The sequence below is a fragment of the Pinus tabuliformis genome, chromosome 9 (genome assembly GCF_031772625.1).
Source record: "Pinus tabuliformis cultivar Carrire ecotype Pingquan chromosome 9, CPIR1, whole genome shotgun sequence".
NCBI classification, from domain to species: domain Eukaryota; kingdom Viridiplantae; phylum Streptophyta; class Pinopsida; order Pinales; family Pinaceae; genus Pinus; species Pinus tabuliformis.
Window position 1 is genome coordinate 1924541657 of NC_142307.1, and position 20667 is coordinate 1924562323.

The 20667-nt window shown below is 37.6% G+C and overlaps 1 pseudogene; it reads left to right on the forward strand.

Moving 5' to 3' along the window:
* Nucleotides 1–13332: 13332 nt before the first annotated feature.
* LOC149156649 (putative cellulose synthase A catalytic subunit 1 [UDP-forming]) lies at nt 13333–20220 on the forward strand (annotated as a pseudogene).
* The last annotated feature ends 447 nt before the right edge of the window (nt 20221–20667 follow it).

Genomic DNA, 20667 nt, shown 5'->3' on the forward strand with positions numbered 1-20667 from the left:
TCATACAAATGTTGAAATGAAGGTGTCTTGGATGGTGGATTCCATGCACCAATCCTATCTCATGTTGTTGTTTTTGGTACTTGCAGTATCATTTTAATGAAATGAAACATTAACCTTCAAATAATCAAAATAACCATTTGCGATGTCAACCTTGTCAATATTATAACTTCATTTTTACTCTTATCACATGCTTATGTCTTTTCTTCATTGTTGTAATGTAATCAATTTAGTGTTTAGTTACAAGTCATCACCATAACAAAAACCATAGCAACTTTTAACCTTTAAGCCTAATTATTTCCAACACTAGGATAATGTTGTAATTTTCTCTAATATCATTTGTAACAAACCCAACACCTTGAGTGTTATCCAAGTGATGGGGTCAACTTCTTTGGAAACACACAAAGGGAAAGAGAGATATTATCACTTTAAAAGTTAACTTCCTTACGATAATGGCTATGGGTATCACTTGAGATGAACCCAACACCTTGAGTGTTATCGAAGTGATACAGTCAACTTATCTCAAAACACACAAAGAGAGAGAGATATTATCACTTTAAAAGTTAACTTCCATGCAATAATGGCTACAAATATCACTTGAAGTGTCATTTATGTAGTGATGTAGGGTATAGTGTCACATAGACCAAGTGATGTAGTATAGGGTTGAAAGGCTAGGTTAACTCAAGGGTTGGGTGTCGAGACTAGTGGATTGGTTCCTGGGGGTCTTCTAGCACCTGAGGGAGGTCTGTAAAGAGTTGGTTAGTCGGTTCCACTTCCTTAACTGCACTTAGGGAGTTTAATCATATCATAGTAACTCTTCATCACATGTTTACCCAGTGGACCGATTATCACGGGTAAATGTGGGAGGATGGCGTTACATAATGTAAATCCTTTATTCAAGTAGAAGCTTGTATATTTATTTGTCTTATGTTTGCATGCTTATAATTTCCTCTAACTAATAAAACTTATCTCCACTTCGTCATGTAAGAAAATTGTGTCCTGATTTGTGCAATGACCCACTCAATCATGCTAGACATAGGGTCATGACTTGTCTTACGGATGCTTGTTTACAAAGGGAGACCCCTCTCGACTCCTTTAATGCAATTTATACTGACAAGTATATGAAATATATTGGATGACTATATGGATGACTATCAAATTATCACAATAGATTAACTTGATTGTGTGGATATTTGTCTTTCACACTATATTATTTGTCTTTACTGGACATATTATTTATATGCAAGATGGATATTTTATTTCCCCATGGTATGTTGGTTTCTCTTGGATGTACTTTCAATGGTAGTTTTGGTGCCATTGACAAAAAGTGTGGTCCTTGGTGCTCCTCCAATTGACCAACGTACTTCACTGGTTCCTTCTTTTAGACTTCAGCAAAAAGACCCAATTACCAGGTTGTCGAACGATGTTGGTATTGGTACTATATTATTCACTAAAATAACCTTTATTGCTACTATATCGTTGCAATTTTTTTACTCTTAGCTAATTAAATTTCTTTATTTCCTCTTGCCCCAACTTAGATACATAGGTGTCAAGTTTTCTTGTGAGATTTCAATTATGAGATGAAGTAATAAACATACATATTTGTGAACACTAGGAAATCTACTGCATTTTGAAACTTTTTAGGTTGCAATTGTGATCAAACAATGTTGTGTCCAAACTTTATTTAATTTTCCCAAGATATCATATGCATGATTTAAAAGTAAAAACATATAGATAAACTAACTATGATATTCTAATATACTGTCAAATGTTCTGTGATGGTTTGTCTCGAGGGCCGATGAATAGTTTGAATGTTAAACATGCAACTTCAGTAGTGGTTGAACTTCTTTTATAGTTTTTTGCACTTGAATTTAATTGGTGGCAAGGAAGGACATGGATTGCAAAGGCTTCCTTTTGAATGTGTGATCTGGATTTAATTGGATGTGATCCAATGGCTAGGAATTTGTTTTTTGTTGATCCATGTGCTTTGATCTATTTTAATGGGAAATAGAATGGGTTGGGTGTCATTTATTGAAGTTATTGAGTTGGGTGTCATTTATTGAACACAGTGGGTTTAAATGTTATTGGGTTGGGTGTCATTTATTGAACACAATGAGTTTAAATGTTGAACAACACAGGAATTATGGTTGACATAAATTCACTTTTATTATGTGCAGGTATGGACATTTATTTGGGATACATAGCTTCAGTTCTCATGAGTGGGGGTTGACGTGATTGCTACTTTGTACTTCTAGAATAGACCATTTTGGAAGGATTTATGGTTTTATCTATTTTCTAGTTCGGTCAATATGATTTGTACTCTTAAGTATCAAGATACTATTTATGGATAGTTGTGGGCCCAGTCAATGTTTGGGGAAATTTTGGACATAAATTAAAACATATTTGCACTTAATATTATTTACTTTTGTTTAAATATTGGTGGCACAAGTCTCAACTTGTGGTTTGGTGGGACTAGTACTATATCAATTACTGGTCCCTGCACAACATTAGACATCTCTCCCCTAGATGTGGGATACAAGATGGTTTTTCATGTGAAAAGAAAAACACTATGCTAGCCTACCGAATACCCATGTTGATGTGTCACATTGTTGATCATGTGGATGTATGGGCAATGAGTTGTTTCATTGTTGAAGATACAAAGGATGCATATTTTCCACATTATATGTAAATGTAAAAAACATGTATTTAAATGTGTTATATTCAAATGCTAAATTTTCGTATATTAGTATCTATCTATCATTTTAATAATGTTTTCCCATTAAAGATTCGGAAAATTCTATTTATACATTTTTTTAAAAGTACAAATTCCTAGTGCCGTTGTGAAGTAACTAACACCAAACATGTTTCAAAATTTACAATATATTTTTACGTGTTTCATTTGGTGATGCATTCCTTACCGTGACGAGAGACCTCATATTTTTCAGCCAAATCCCTAGCCATCATGATTTTTCACCCAAATCCCTAGCCCATTTTTCCATTGATACCTAATTATTCCATTTCTCTCTCACTCAAGACTAATTATACCAGCATAGATCCATCTTAACCACAAATCTAACTTGAGAAGAGAAGGATCAAATTTCATATGACTAATTATACTAGCACAGATCCATCTTAACCACAGATCTAACCTGAGTAGATAAGGATCAAATTTCATATTGTGTAAACTTATTTGAGAGTGCAAAAAACAACCTAATTCATCTTTTGTTATTGATATATTTTTAAATATATGTCAATATTAATTAATATTAAAATATTTTATTGATAACCTACATTGGATATTTCATTCTATACAACATTAAAATATTTTCTTTTAACAATTTTTTTTCTATATATAGATATATATGAAGTTGATATCACATATTAAATATCTTGCATATTTTTTTTGTACTTCTAATTACTTTACATGAAATTATATTAGGTTATATGGACAATTAATTAAATAAGCATAACAGTTTTTTCATTTTTATTATAGTTGACATTGTTTTTCTATTTAGGAATGGATATACTTATACATTGCCTTCACATTGGATATTGGACTATCGAATGAGCATATAGACTCAACAATTTTTTTATTTATTAAATATTAAATATTATAAATTTCAAAGAGAAAATTAGATATATAATTTTGAATTTTCCACACAAATATTTTAACTTTTTATCTTTTTGGTTTATTAATTTTTCCCTTTTCATGATAATTATTCTTCTTCTCATGGTTTTTTTTGAAGGTCATAAATAAATATAAAAAAAAACTCATAAATAAATATTAATATCATTTTTTTCTTTAACTATGGAGGGTCTTTCATTATTCTTTTTTCTCATAATAATAAAGAAATAATATTTTTTAAGTATTATTTTGCTAAGGCGTAAATAGTAATATCATTTTTTTAATTATTCTTTTTGCTCATAATAATAAAAATAAATAATATTTTCGAAATATTATTTTGCTAAGGCTTACAATTTTTAAATTATTATTTTCCTCCTATTTAGTTTTTTAAAACATCTTAAATGAATACTAATATCATTTCTTTAATTATTTTTTTGTCATGTTTGTTTTTAAAAACATCTTCAATAAATACTAACACTATTTCTTTAAATTTGATTTGAATCATGTGTTTAAGTAAACATGCAATTACTTTCGCACAAGAAACTCCACCTCAAAAATATCAACTTAACACATGATATAAAACAACATAAATATCGACCATCATCTCAAACCTCGCTATAACATCCACTTGGCATACCATAAGAAAAAAATCATTAAATAAAATTAACACAGCATTACATATTCCAATATTCCGTAACCACTACCACACATTAATAATTATTATATCAAGTACTTGGATTTGATTAACTGATGTGAATTTTTCCCTAAGGTCTCGGTCCTGGTGATATTGAATGCATAGCCTTGAACTTGACAATTTGTAACTTTGTGTTTGGAACTTGGATTATTTTTTCGTGTTGGTGATCTGTGTTTTGCCAACCCAACTTGGATCTGATTCATTTACATAATATTATGCGTGGGTGTACCATTACCCGTTCTCAGTTTTGCTGGAACCGAGGTGACCTACAACCCTTCCACCTGGTCACAATCATTGTTTTTTATTTCCATACCCTTAATCACACAGGTTGGGTGCATGGGAGGGGATTTAGGGTAACCAACTACCCCATTCCCTGCTACAGTCAGTCATTTGCACTCCATCTGTTCGAAGGAGGAGGTTCCACTGTCGAGGGTTTGGTTTCCTAGTTTTTACACAGAAAGTTATGCAATTCGTCACTCAGGTATATTTCTTTGGCCTTGCTATCTCCTTTACATTGAGTCGAATGGAAGAGGTACAATGTTTCTGCAAGAAATTTAGTAGAATGGGTTCCAGTTTGGTTACAACAATAACCCAATTCCTTATGATATGTTCTTCCTAGATTTGAGTTTGGGCTAAGCTCAGTTGGAATGATGGAACCTGAAAAGTGCTTCCTCTGCTATGGCAACATAACTGACTCCCCTTAGGTAAATCCCTTATATTTTTCTACTTTCCTCCATGATTTCGCACATATACTTCCTTTAACTATTCCTTACTCATTTTACTGTCATTCCTTTGAATTGCAGGTTCTCTTGGACTGAGTTTGGTGGGACTGGGAGGAGGCAGGGTTCGATGCTATTATTTCAGCTCCCGAGTATTTCCTATTCTTACCTATTCAGCCACACTCTGTTGTTTGTAATGCCAAACGTTGTTAAATTCGGTAGGCTACATATTAGGGTTTCATCTTGCCCTTACGGTTTTATTTTTATTTTCCTCCTTTGTTCTTCTGTCTGAGTATGAGGCATCCCTTAATATCTACGACTGGTATTATTAATGTATACTATAAGTTGATCAGATCTTTCTAGAGAAATTTGCTCCCTGAATTTGTTGCATGGCACATTTTGGCTTGTTTTGGTGTAACAATTTTATCTACAATCATAAAGATGTGGGTTTTAGCAAATGTAAGCGTTCTGTTAAGTTTTCTGGTACTAAGGCTAAAACTGTGCATTCCTTCAATTTTTGTTGTAATTCTTTTTTGTTTCAATCCAAGTTTTATATATATTTTGTATAATTGGTTCTATTTTCTTTTGTTTGTGTGAATTACAAGTTTCTTTGCTCAAGACCCCATGTATATAGAATTACCAGGTCAGTTGTATATTCTTTTTTTCAGTTACAGGATACAAGGAGGGCAAGCTTATGTTTTGATAACCCTTATTTTTTGTTTGAAATTAATTTATCATAAATAAATAAACCACAGAAAAATGTGTGTTTTTTATTCTCAAGTTAATCATTTCGAAGGCTTCAACGCATCTTCATTTTGGCTTTAACAACTAGTAGTTTCCTTTTTCCATCCTTCCACCGTAAATAAGTTATTCATCTATGTTTATTTTCCCCTGTCTCTGGACTATTCCTTCGGCTGTCAGTAACTGACCCAGATTGACGACTAATTTGGTGTAAATTACCCACAGGTAATTTTTTTCTGGTCATCCAATGCACTTTGTGAGTTTATGGTACTATAGAGGCTTACTTACAGGGAGTCTACCAACTTCGTTGTTTCAACAAAACTTTTGGATCTTTGTTGTTTACAGTCTCCCATAAACCCCTTTCCTCAAGTACTCGGTGCCGCTACAGATCATTCCTAAGTATGATAATTTTTTGACTAAATGAATTTAAAATACAATCAATCATAGATAAACATTTATTTTCAAGAAAAGAACACAAAATAACATTTCAGCTAGTTAAACTTCTCGAAAATTTAACTAGATTCTTGTTCTTTGACAAATTGAGCTTTTGTCCTGTTGAATTTTGTAGCAAAGAATCATTTTTAAGAACTCGTGATGAAATTACTGTTTCCTATACAGAGGAGCTCATGGCCTATAGGCTGATGCATTGTCTGAGCTCCTCTGCATCACTTTGACTAACAATGGCAGCAACTAGAACTTTTTCTTGTGTGGTTCTAGATCCCATTCTAGAAAAGGGTTTTGTAGGCTGCGAGTAGTTGTAGTTTGTTTGAACTATATTACTATCTTCTTTAATTAATATGGAGATATTATTCTGATCTGCTCTGAACTTATTGTTATCTCTGGTACCTATGTTGGTATGATATTTTCATCTGTGGCTTTACTAGTTTGTGATATATACGATTATTGTTTTCTTACATCTGAATATAATACACATATTTTAGGCTTCATGGATACATGGTAATGCGCTGGTTGCTTTCATTCAATTTTGTAAAGTATGATTAAGAGAATGCTTGCATTCTCGAAAAGGGATTGTTGGGATTGTTTATGTTCACAGAATGTCTATTTTTGGCTAAAGAATATTAGTTGGTTGTGTACTTGTTAGGTATGGCCCGTTTAGACCTTGGACTCAATATATTTTGGCTAGAACTGGTGTTCGCTGGCAAAGAATGTGGTGGCAGTATGCTATAAATGCAGTCCTCGCTGATGTGCTTTCTGCGTCGCACTTCTTGGATTTACTTTGGATCACGCCTGTATGGATCAACAAACTCATCTTTTGTTCTACTTATGGAAGTTGTTTGTTTGAAACCCAATGGTGTTGGTGGCTTATTTTGATTTCTAGAATGACACATTTTATGTGCTATAGTTATTGGTTGGATATGCTTCTTCTATGAATCTAAACACAGAGGCTAAAATTATCAGAAAGAATAACCACACTGTGCTGACCATAAGGTTGCAAAATTTTAACATACTTATTTACTGATACGTGGTGAATTACTACTCATAGACACACTTATCATCATCTGGCTGTCGGGTTATTCCAGATTTTGCATGTCTAGCTTTTAAATGATAATCCTGTTTATTCTATTCCATTCTTTCATGTGTCTGTTGTTTTTTTTTCCACTGGAAAAATCGTAATCTTTCATTGATTTAGAAAAATTACATATTGTAGATGCATTTTGCATATGCTGTAAGTTCTTCCACCACACATGTGGGTAGCTGTATGTTCTATTCTGTCTATTCAAAAAGCAAAAATCATCTCGCAGGATGTTCTTTGTTGTCATATATACATATTGCCACGCAGGGCTATCAGTTATAATATTTATCATCTATGTACAAAATTGTTCAAAAAAATATCTGTTCATATCTGTTTCTCATGGGCTGGCTGCCCTATGATACTGTGCATCTATGTATGGGCGATGGTAGTACTGATATGCATTCGTTCCTCGCTGCTCCTGTATCATCCACTCACCTCTGGGAAGTGTCGTGGCCTCCTTGGATAGTTGGTCGGCACTGTTGTTGTGTTCCCTGTAGATATGATGGCAAGTGATGTCATTAAATTGTTCCTTCAGTAATTTAATTTCATCCAATATGTTGTTGAGTGTGTGTGAGTGACAAGCAGTATTATTATTGAACCAATCAATGACAATCTTTCAATCCCCATATATGTTTATGTGCGTGCAACTGTGGCTCAATGCAAAATGGAGAAGATGATGGAGGGTGATGATCTCAGCAAAGTTGTTAGAACCAGCTCCCAAGCCCAGCTTTGCTTTATAGAAATGATGTTCGTTTATGAAGAGGAGAAAACCCCCTCCACATCCCTGTTGTTGGGTTGCACCATCGAAATAAGCCCATGGGCTGTTGTGATCGATCTGTGGAGGGTCACGGGGTCTTCGTACCTTTGGCTGCGGTGGCTTAGGAGTTTCATTGAAGGTTGAAATGATTTTGGCAATTAGATGCGGCCAGTGTACCGATTTGTCCTCGAAAGTCAATCGGTTTTGGGCAAGCCAGAGGTACCAACAGGTGATGATGGGCAAGCTTTGCAGCTTGGAGTTTCTGTGTTGATGGAACCAAGACTCCCAAGTTAGATTAATGTCGACACCCTCCCATTTACCGGAATGATGTACAGAAGAGGAAATTGAGTGCCATATATGCGCCATAGCAGAGCATTGAAGGAATAAATGTGTGCTCGATTCGGATGACTGTTTACACAGGATGCACCAAGACGGTCCATAGACCGCTCGTCTCATGAGATATTCCCCAGTGGGAACAACACCCTTTAAGATACACCAAAAGAATAGCTTCTGCCTGGGGGGGCGGTTAGTTTCCAAATGGAGTTCCACCAGAATGATATTGAATCCGGAACCTTGTGTGATATCAGAGATAGGTAACCGGATTTTGGGGTGTATATGCCATGCTCCGAATGATGCCAAATAAGCTCGTCAGGTCCCTGCTTGATCCTAATGTGCGATTCAGATAAAGCACTGATATAAGTCAGCCATTCTTGATGCCAAAGTGGTGGAATGTTGATCTGAGGTGCAGTTTTCCATCGCTGTTCGAAAATGGTGGTGTGTTGTGGATCAGCAATATCTGCTATAAACTTGATCCCTTGTGTGTGCAGGTGCCGGATGAGAGCTTCAGGCAATATATGTCTTCCTCCGCTTCCATTCCAAGGATCCAGTCCGATCCTGGCCTGTGTGCCATCATTGATTTTCCATACCAAGTTATCTCTGATAAGTGGTATAGCATGAAGAAGCGCTTTCCAAACTGATGATATTCCTGCTTTAGGCCAGGTCGGAAGGCGAATCCAATCCATTAATTGGAGGGGCCATATATATTTGTGGTATACAATATGTGTCCATAGGTTTTCTCCAGTGATTAAAGTCCATCCCATCTTTGCAGCCAGAGCCTGTGCGAAAGAAGGGAGATCTTTGAGCCCCCATCCACCCCATTTCTTTGGGATGGCAATCCTCTTCCATCCAATCCATGAAAATATGTGTTTCTCCTTAATTCCGTTCCATAAGTACCTATTGCAGGTTTGCTGTAGTCTGGTCAGGATGCTGCGCGGGATCCAGGCTAAAGCCATCCAGAAGACCGGGGTAGCTTCCAAGACAGATTTTATCAGAACAAGTCTACCAGCTCGTGAGAGGTATCGATGGCTCCAGATATTGAGTCTCTTCTCCAATTTAGCGACTAGCCAGATCCAGTCCACTATTTTTGGGTTGATAGGCTTGATCCAGTACCCCAAATATTTAAGGCCCTGATCCAGGGGGTGTATGCTGTAAGGAAATAGCTGCAGAGCCAGTTGAGATTCATGGACAGTGGTTCTGGAGAGGATAATGGATGATTTTGAATGGTTGGCCAGCATCCCAGTGGCGGAAGAGAAGAGAGTGATGATATTTGAGAAAGAACGGGAGTCCCGGGTGCTACCATCGAGGAAGATCAATACGTCATCCACAAAGAGAAGGTGGGTGAGGTAACAGTCCTCCGATATCTTGAGGCCACATATATCTCCATTTCTCTTGGCTGAGGCAATAAGGCGACTAAGGCCATCCATGACAATGAGGAAGAGTAGGGGAGACAGAGGACACCCCTGTCTAAGACCCCGTTCAGAGTGAAAAAACTGGGATGCAGATCCATTAATCAGAACACTGAAGGAGGGAGTGGTAATGCAAGCCATGATCCAAGTGATAAATCTGTGAGGGAAACCCAGATGAATAAGGAGCATTTTGAGATAGAGCCAACTGACCCGGTCAAAAGCTTTTGCTAAGTCAATTTTTAGGGTGATGGCTTTGTGGTGTTTGGTCCAGATAGTGTGAAAAGCCTCTTGAGCAGCCCCAATAGCTTCATGAATCTGGCGATGTTCCAGGAAGGCAAATTGTTGTGGGGCAATATGACGAGACAGTATAGGGCGGATGCGGTTTGCAATGATTTTAGAGATGATCTTGTAGAGTACATTGCAGAGGGAGATGGGGCGATATTCATCAAAGGAGGAAGGAGAATCGGATTTAGGGATCAGAGCTATGAAAGTGGAGTTGATAGCATTATACAGGGATCCAGTCATTCTACATTCCTCTACTACCCGAAGTAGATCATGGCTGATTGTCTCATAAAATGCAATGTAGAATTCGATGGTCCATCCATCCGGCCCCGGGCTACGCTCCTTCTTAAACCATTTAATGGTGGATTCTAGTTCCTCAGGAGTCACAGGATCGAATAGATTCTCTGCTTCTTCCTCATTTACAAACCTGGGAAAGTGTCCAGCTATGTTAATAATATCTGCAATGTTGGAGCCCGGAGGTTGCTTGTATAGATTCCTGAAGTGGGATGATCCCATCTGAGAGAGCTTGTTGAAAGTATCTGCCACTCCACCATCGGGCATAGGGAGATTCCATATGGTATTGCTGACCTTTCTGCCCTTGGCATAATTGTGAAAGAAACGAGAGTTGTCATCTCCAGCCTTTAGCCAGATTGCTCTACTGCGCAATCGAATTGATTCTTCCCTCTCCCTAAGGATTTTTTGCTTCTGATTTTCCAGCTCCACTAGGTGTGCTTTGTCTTCCGCCGTTGAATAACCCAAACCTCTTTCATCAGTGAGTGAGGTTAGCTCAGCTTCTATGTGCATAAGAGCTGAGTTCTCCTTCCGGTATTTTTCTCTGGCCCATTCGATAGTGAGATGCTTGAAATCCTTAACAAGTTTGATGTAGGAGGGATCCTGAAGCCAACCATGATTGAACTTGAAAGGTGCTTTTGGTTTTTTATTGGGGCCATTTATTTCCAGATAGATAGGATGGTGGTCTGAAATGCCTCCAGATCCAACCCATTGCTTGTAGTGATGAAGCCGTTGAAGCAGAGTTCCTTTCATCATAAATCTATCAAGTCTGCGAGCCAGGGCAGCTTCGCCAATTCTTCTGTTCCGCCAGGTGGGGAGAGGTTTATTCATGGGAACATCGCTCAGGTCATGACGATCCAATAGGTCAGTCATGAATGCAGTGATAGGGTCAATTTGGGCCGAGGCACCCCATGATTCACCATAACCCAATGAAAAATTAAGATCCCCCCTATGATTAAGTTCTCTGCTGAGAGAATGGAAAGGCCCAGGAGGTGATTCCAAAAAGATTCACGCTGGTGGCACGGCCCGTAAATGTTTATAACCTTGAGTATGGTGCCCAGATCCGCAGAGAAAAGATCAAGTCCCAAAAAGCCCGGTCCCCCCCAAGTACCTTGGGCCCTTATAGATACAGGATTATATCTGATCGCTAAGCCTCCCGATCTACCGGAGGAGTCCATAGCCGAGAATTGCCAACCAGGGATGATAGATGATAGAGAGGCCGTTATGGAGTCCGCAGGGCCAAGAGTTTCTTGGAGAAGAATAATATCGACAGGAGATGTTTCAATCAATCTTTTGAGGGCTAGTTTCTTTGAGGCACTAGCCAAGCCTCTGCAGTTAAAAGAGAGGCACTTCATGGGGGAGGATGGCTAGGGGTTTTCTTTGCACTAAGTACCCCAACAATAGTATATTGACGCCCAATGGCCACTTCTGCCCCCGCTCTTCTGATGGCCTTTGTGAGATCTGATTTTCTCCCTCGAGCAGGCAGAGGGGTCAACCCAGGTGCTGTGATACCCAGGCCGGCGATATTAGGGTGTGATCCCTGAGTGAGAGTACGAGGGCGCAGGTAATATGAGTGTTTTGAGCCCCGGGATGATGAGGGAGAAGATGCAGGCGACAGGAGCGTTTGAGGGGATGGAACAGCAGGGGCAATGACCGAGGAGGAGGGCATCGAGCATAATGCAGCAGACAAAGATGGAGTGAAAGATGAGGAGGACGAAGAGAAAATAGACAAAGGAGGATAGAGAGATGTACCCGGTAGGGCTGTAGATGCAGATGCTGAGGCTGCCCGAGATCTGGTGATCGGAGCTGATGCACGGCCTAGAGAAACGCCCGGAGCCTGTGTAGGAGCGCTTGTGGGAATGCTCGTGACCGGAGTGTGTTGTGCAGCCGGAGAGATGGATCTCGGAGTAAAGGTGGTGGTCTCAGGTGCATCAGTATGCCTCTGGTTGAGCGGACAATCCTTGAAGATATGCCCTACCCTATGGCAGCGGCGGCATCTGAACGGTACTCCTTCGTAATCAAGAATCTGAACTCGAGTGAATCTGCCCCATTGAAGAGTGATCTTTTCCTCCAGACCGTCGCGAGTGTCTAGGTGTACCAGGATCCGAGCAAGCGTTCTATTCCTTGATTCCACGAAGGTGCGGTCGTGGTCGAGATATGTTCCCAGGGCATTTCCAATGCGGATAAAAACTTCTTCGTTCCAGTATTGGAGGGGGAGTCCAGGTAGTCGCACCCACAAAGGCCCAGCCCCAATCTGTTCTCGCTCAGGGTCAAAAAGAGGACTCCACCGCTTGAGCAGCACCGGTGCCATCTCTATGTGCCAGAATTTGGCCAAGACAAGATCCGTGTAGTTTTCCTTGGCAAAATGAAGAGCAAACCAGCCGCGTGGAAGTACCTGAACTTCAGGGAGTTCTTTCAGAACCCCACCCCAGATCTCTTTCACCCACTGTGTGAGCCTGGTCGCAGAGTATGCTCGCCCTCGGACATGTCCCACAAGGATAGTATTCGCCATATTAGTTGCCTCTCCTATGGCCGTGGTCTCTCCGAACCGAATAGTGATGTCCTTGGATGTGGCTTTGACACACTTTGTTCTTTTTTTCCCCGTTCGCGGTGCAGAAGGATGATTTACCAAGGGGTCCGGGGAGCAGTCTAAAGGATTCGACCTGGAAGTGCTGACTTTGACAGCGGGGGTTTCAAAACAACCCGAGGGAGAATGGAGGAGCGCAGAGTAACCGGCCGTCGACGAAAGAGGCAGTCCCGAAGAGGAAGGTGCCGGGAGAGAGGTAGATAGGGGACGCGAATCAAAGGGAGGCGACGGGGGGATAACAGATGATAAGAAGCGGAGGGTCCCCGGAGATAGAGGGGGAAGATCCAGACCAGCGGATTCAGGGGGAGCAGCGCCTTCAGGTAAACAAGAGGGGGGGGACCGGGATAGTAACCACCGGGGATGGATGCGGCTCAGATTGCAGAGGGAGTCCAGGGCCAGCAGACGACGATGCGAAAGAAGGGCGATCGAAAATTACCTGAGAGGAAAGCGGGTCTTCGGTAAAATCAATTTCCTCCTCCGTTTCCATTACATCACCGCCAGTAACCGGATCCATGTTGAAAACGACAGCTGGGACCTGAAAAGTCGGGCCAGGTAAACAGGTCGGAGCAGTTGCTCAGTGCGGTCTTCAGGCGATAGAGGTAGGGTTCAGCGAGCCCTAACCGAAACCCTCGCGGTTAGCTGTAGAGCGCACCGATTCCATCGCAAGCGCAGTATCCTTCATGTGTCTGTTGTTATATTTCTCCCTTATTTAATACCATTTCCAAGGAAATTGTTAAGTTGCCCTTCTTATTTGAATTCTGGAGCACTGAGAATGACTATGGAGACCGTTCTAATTTTACTTGCTTATCATTTTCTTTGCTTGTAGCATTGAGTTTGACAATGGGTTGTCTAAGTACAGGAATGCTCGAAGAAAATACATTAAACTATATAGACTGAAGTTGGAGTGTCTGCAACAGGATCAGGTCAGTTGAAATGCAGGTTATATTGAGAATATATATATTTCTAAATTCTAAATTATTTTTTTGTAATTTTAAGCTTTAAAAAGATGTTGGTGAGTATCTGATGAGTTTGACTGTCTTGATAAAATCCAAACCAATTGTAAGTAATTATGTAGTATCTCATTTCAAACCTCTTTCATGTGTGTGGTGAAAAATGGCGTGGCTTTCTACTGAAACTCCAGTGTAACCAGAATGTTTCTACATGTTTTGATTAGGGATATTATTTTTTCTAAGCTATGAGAGTTGCAATTTTTTTTTAATTTATATTTGTTATTATTATTTATTTAAAATATCATCAATCATTGATAAACATTTATTTTCAAGAAAAAAACACAGAATAACATTTCAGCTAGTTAAACTTCTGGAAAATTTAACTAGATTTTCAATCTTTTGGAAAGTTTGTTGTTCTAAAAATTATATCAAGTACATAGACATAATAAATTTCCTCAAGAAATATTTAATCTATCAAATACATAGACATAAGAAATTTCCTCGAGAAATATTTAATCTATCTTCATCTGAGAAAATATTCGCATATATTTTATCTGCTGTTATTTTTTGTTATCTGTTGTTATCTTGACCACAAATTTACAGAAGGGACCACTCTACCCTTCCAACAAGAAACTACCTATTACGCCCAGTCTTCTCCACCGTGCTCCTCAGTTCTAGAGCAGTCACAGAGTCAACAATTTTTCACAATAATTCACTGGCTTGAGGACTCTTGGTCCAACCCAGAATTATTCACAAAATCTCTCTGCATTTTTCTTTATAGATTTCCACTGGTCTCTCTAGCTCAAGAAATCTTTTTCCTTCCCCCCTTTTTGACAGCGTCCTATCTTTTTTTTCTTTTCCAAAAGAAACAGGTAGGTATAACTGCCTTAACTGTCAACTTTCCGGTAAAAGAGAATTACCGAGGTTGCTTCTGTAAATTCAGGGACTCCACTAAATTCCAAAAACAACTAAGTTAATTATTTTTTACTAATTCCCTTAGTGGTTAGCTGATTTACAAATTCTACCACCCTCATTGTAGTGTCAATATCCATCACTAGTTTTAAAATTCATAACAAATATAAATATAAATATATTTTGGTTTAGTTAATACATAACAAATATAAATATAAAATATATTTCGGTTTAGTTTACTAACTTTTTTTATATAGTTGATTAATTTATTAGGCCTTAGATGCTGAGGAAACTAGTTTTAAACTTCATAACAAATATAAATATAAAATATATTTTGGTTTAGTTTAGTTAATTTTTTTTTTTTATAGTTGATTAATTTATTAAGCCTTGTAATATTTTTTTTTATGCATATTTGTTTTTAGATTTTTCTTGCATATTTGATTGGTTTAAGTTGTTTATAATTTTTTAGAAATTTATTAAAATCACATGTTTGAGTTGAAAATTCTCTAAAATTCAAGTGCTCTGGAAATTTAGAAGATTTTCTAAAATATAAATCCATATATATAATTAAAAACTAATTTTACATAATAAAAATCAAAATTAAAAAAAAAAAATAATCAACGCAAAAGTCCAGAGATAGCCATTCATTAGATTCATGTTATATTACTTAAATTTTAACATGTTACATTAAATTTCATGCTATTTAATTAATAGTTTTAATAGTTTTGTTGTCTTAATAGGGTTTGATTTTAATATTATTAAAAGATTAGTTATTTCCCATTTACAATTTAAAAAATAATCAAATCATTTGTATGAAAAATTTCATAGAAATTATGTAAAAATGGTTTATTACACCACAAAAATTCTCCAATGCACATAGACACACTTTGATATATATATATATATATATATATATATATAAACAAAAGACAATTTCGATTTTAACTTCTAGCCCCCTCCTACTCACCAAGTCTTTTCCCAACCAGAGCCAAAAAATTGTAATCTGTGGTGAAATTAATTAAATGTTGTTTCAAAAATTTGTAATCTCTGCTCAAAATAATAAAGATGTTTCACAATCTTTGATTATTTCCTCTGTTTCGAGCTATACACAGTAAGTGAGAAGTGATAAGAAGCTAGTAGAAGTGATTGTTGAATCTACTGTGGAGCTTTGTATTTGCAATGAATCATTACCACATTGAAGCCAAGAGGGCATGTGGAGATGCTTAATCCCTTTCCCTTGGTTTTCTTTTTCTTTCCTTTAAGCATTTTTTATCTTGCTTGCCTACATGCTGCATAGTAAAAGTCTGCAGTAGAAATATGGAATTTTGAAGGAATTTTTCTGAGTCTTTTTAGTGAGGATGTTAAACAAGAGAAATGAACACAGATTCGTAAATTCTGCATAGTAAAAGTATACAGTAGAAATATGGAATTTTGAAGCTTTGACAGGTTTTACAGAGAAGGAGAGCCATCTCAGTTGGCCGGAATTGATATTTTTGTCAGTACAGTGGACCCTCTAAAGGAGCCTCCTCTTGTCACAACGAATATTGTTCTGTCTATCCTTGTCGTGGATTATCCTGTCTATAAAGTTTCAAGCTATGTTTCTGATGATGGAGCAGCAATGTTGACTTTTGAAACCCTTTCAGAAACTTCAGAATTCGCAAGGAAGTGGGTGCCATTTTACAAAAAATACAGTATCGAGCCCAGGGCTCCAGAATTCTACTTTTCCCAGAAGATTGATTATTTGAAGGATAAAGTACAACCTTCTCCAGTGCACATAGACTCACTTTGATATATATATATATATATATATATATATATATATATATATTAACAAAAGACAATTTCGATTTTAACTTCTAGCCCCTTCCTACTCACCAAGTCTTTTCCCAACCAGAGCCAAAAAATTGTAGTCTATGGTGAAATTAATAAAATGTTGTTTCAAAAATTTGTAATCTCTGCTGAAATTAATAGAGATGTTTCACAATTTTTGATTATTTCCTCTATTTCGAGCTATACACATTAAGTGAGAAGTGATAAGAAGCTAGTAGAAGTGATTGTTGAATCTGTTGCCGAGCTGTGTCTTTGCAATGAATCATTACCACATTGAAGCCAAGAGGGCGTGTGGAGCTGCTCAATCCCTTTCCCTTGGTTTTATTTTTCTTTCCTACAAGAATTTTTTATCTTGCTTGCCTACATACTGCATATTAAAAGTCTCCAGTAGAAATATAGAATTCTGAAGGAATTTTTCTGAGTCTTTTTAGTGAGGATGTTAAACAAAAGAAATGAACACAGATTCGTAAATTCTGCATAGTAAAAGTATACAGTAGAAATATGGAATTTTGAAGCTTTGACTGGTTTGATAGAGAAGGAGAGCCATCTCAGTTGACTGGTGTTGATATTTTTGTCAGTACAGTGGACCCTCTAAAGGAGCCTCCTCTTGTCACAGCAAATATTGTTCTGTCTATCCTTATCGTGGATTATCCTATCGATAAAGTTTCAAGCTATGTTTCTAATGATGGAGCAGCAATGTTGACTTTTGAAACCCTTTCAGAAACTTCAGAATTTGCAAGGAAGTGGGTGCCATTTTACAAAAGATACAGTATCGAGCTCAAGGCTCCAGAATTCTACTTTGCCCAGAAGATTGATTATTTGAAGGATAAAGTACAACCTTCCTTTGTTAAAGAGCAGAGAGCAATGAAGGAAAGTGCACATTAAAGTATCCAAATGTAAGAGCTACTTCTGTTGGTTTATTGGTTTTTCTTGCCCTTGACATCTTCCATCTTTGTGCCAATATCAGAGGGAATATGAAGAGTACAAGATCCGGATTAATGCTCTTGTGGCCAAAGCACAAAAAGTGCCAGAAGAGGGATGGACCATGCAAGATGGAACTCCATGGCTAGGCAACAACACTGGAGACCATCGTGGGATGATCCAATTATGAGATACTCATATTTTACCCCAGAGTCTTATCTTTCCTTTGTAGTCTATATGCAGTATCATAATTTTCTCTCCCTTTTGTTAACATGCTTATAAATATGTTGCAAGTAACGGAAATTAGTACTACTGAATTTTTCACTTTCAGCTTCAGGTATTATTAGGTCATAGTGGGGGAGTTGACAATGATGGTAATGAATTGCCATGGTTAGTTTATGTATCCCATGAAAAGAGGCCTGGTTTCCAACACCACAAGAAAGTCGGTGCAACTAATGCATTGGTATATTCCTAGCTCTGTACACATCTCTCTTTTTCTTCTGATTTCCTCATATCAAATTCATTAATTATTATGCTGACGCTAATGATTGCTATCCATTGCTCCACTTAGGACCGAGTGTCTGTTGTCCTCACAAATGGCCTCTTTCTGTTGAACCTTCATTATATAAACAACAACAAAGCTATTCGTTAGGCAATGTGTTTTCTAATGGATTGAGTTCTTGGGAAGAAAACTTGCTGTGTACAGTTTCCTTCAAGATTTGATGGCATTGATCGACACGATCGATTGTAACACTGTGTTCTTTGATGTAAGAAATTATGAACACCCAAAATGTTTTCTTATATGCAATTATGCAATTTTCATATAATTTCAGCTTGGCATATTAATTCTGAAATCTTTGTAGATCAACTTGAGACATTTCGATGGTATCCAAGGGCCTGTTTATGTGGGTACAGGGTGTTGTTTTAATAGACAATCACTCTATGGTTATGATCCAGTTCTCATTGAGAAGGATATTGAACCAGCATGCTTCCTGAGATGTTTCTCGGGATCTAGAAAGAAGAGCAGAAAAGCAAACAAAAGGTATGATGACGATAAGAAGAGAACCAAGCGAACTGAATCTACTATACCCATATTTAGTTTGGAAGACATAGAAGAGGTTGTTGAAGGTGAGTCCAAGTCCAAACCAGTGATTTGTATTTTTTGACAACTCGTTTACCCTTAAACATTGTTTGCCCTCACCCTTCTTTGAAATTGCATAATGCAGGATTTGATGATGAGAAATCATTTCTCATGTCCCAAAGGAGCTTAGAGAAAAGATTTTGTCAATCTACCCTCATGGAAAATGGTGGTCTTCCACAATCTGCAAATCTTGCTTCTTTATTGAAAGAAGTCATTCATGTTATCCGTTGTGGATATGAAGACAATTCAGAATGGGGAAAAGAGGTATGAGTAGAGGTGGATCTGCATCTATTTGATGATGTTGTTGATTTTTTTTTAGTTCATCGAATTAGTTTTTTCTATAGTAAAGTTGTATAAACATTTTTCGTGAATGTGCATAAATTCTCTTCAGAATAAGCAACATTTTATTTAGGAAACCAAGCACCAGGCAACTGTTCTTGAAGAAAATATCTAATATGAATGGGTTCTCATATTTTGTGCAGAGTGGGTGGATTTATGGTTCTGTCACAGAAGATATTTTGATTGGGTTTAAAATGCATGCTCAAGGCTGGATTTCAATATACTGCATGCCTGCACATCCTGCATTAAAGGGATTTTCACCAATCAATCTTTCAGATCATTCGAATCAAGTGCTCCGATGGGCCCTTGGTTCTGTTGAAATTTTACTGAGCAGGCATTGTCCAATTTGGTATGGCTACACCAATTGCAGAGGCTAGCATACATCAATACCATAGTTTATCCTCTCACATCCCTCCCACTGGTTGCATATTGTACCTTGCCAGCTGTTTGTCTTCTTACAGGGAAGTTTATCATTCATGAGGTAAGATTGTCAACCCTTACTGACCTTAATCTTGTCAAGATTTACTCACCTCTAATGCAACCTGTCGTTTAGATTTTTTTTGGATTTTGTTCTCATACAATTCTTCACATTTTTCCCCTGATTTTTATATTTATTTTGATATGCAGATTAGCAACTTTGCAAGTGTGTTCTTCATATTTTATTTCCTTTTTTTACAACTGCTATTCTAGAGCTATGCTGGAGTACATTTGGCATCGATGAATGGTGGAGGAATGATCAATTTTGGGTTATTGAAGGTGTATCAGCACGTCTATTTTCTGTCTTTCAAGAGTTACTGGAAGTTCTAGCAGGGATTGACCCAAAATTTACTGTCACATCAAAGTCTTCAGATGAAGATGGTGAATTTCCTGGTGAGCGGTCTTCTCATCCCTCCAACTACTTTTCTTGTGGTAAATCTTGTTGGTGTAGTAGCAGGTGTTTCCCAAGCTATCAATAGTGGTTATCAATCTTAGGGTCCATTGTTTGGAAAACTGTTTTTCTCTCTGTGGGTGATTGTTCATCTTTATCCATTCCTCAAGGGATTAATGGGTCACCAGAACCGGAAACCAACAATAGTTATTGTTTGTTCAATTCTTCTTGTGTCCATATTCTCCCTGCTTTGGGTGAGGATAGATCCTTTCACATCAAACACATGATCATCATCAAACACACAACAATGTGGTGTAAATTGCTAAAACCCCTGTTAGTGTTCGTTAGCAGCAAATGAGGAACTAAAAACACATCTGAGGGCCAAGAATATCTCAAATTAGTTTGTATCATCTGTAGATAATAATATTTGAGAGGGAGGGGCTTTAAGCATATTGTTTTCTAGCTAGTTCCAGCATAGGGTCTAAACCTTGTACTTTGTCTTTGATTGATAGTTAAGATTGTACGGTGTAGTTGGTTCTCTGTTTCAACCAAGACAACTGAGGTTTACTTGGATTCATCTTTGTTCTAGAACTGATCTGATGCCATAGAATAGTGGGCAATGGATTATATGGTTTGATATTGAAGAATGTATTTTTCAAATATTTATTCATTTTTAAGTGGCATTCCTGTCATGGACAAAATTATGGCACGTCTTAATTGAATCTCATATTTTT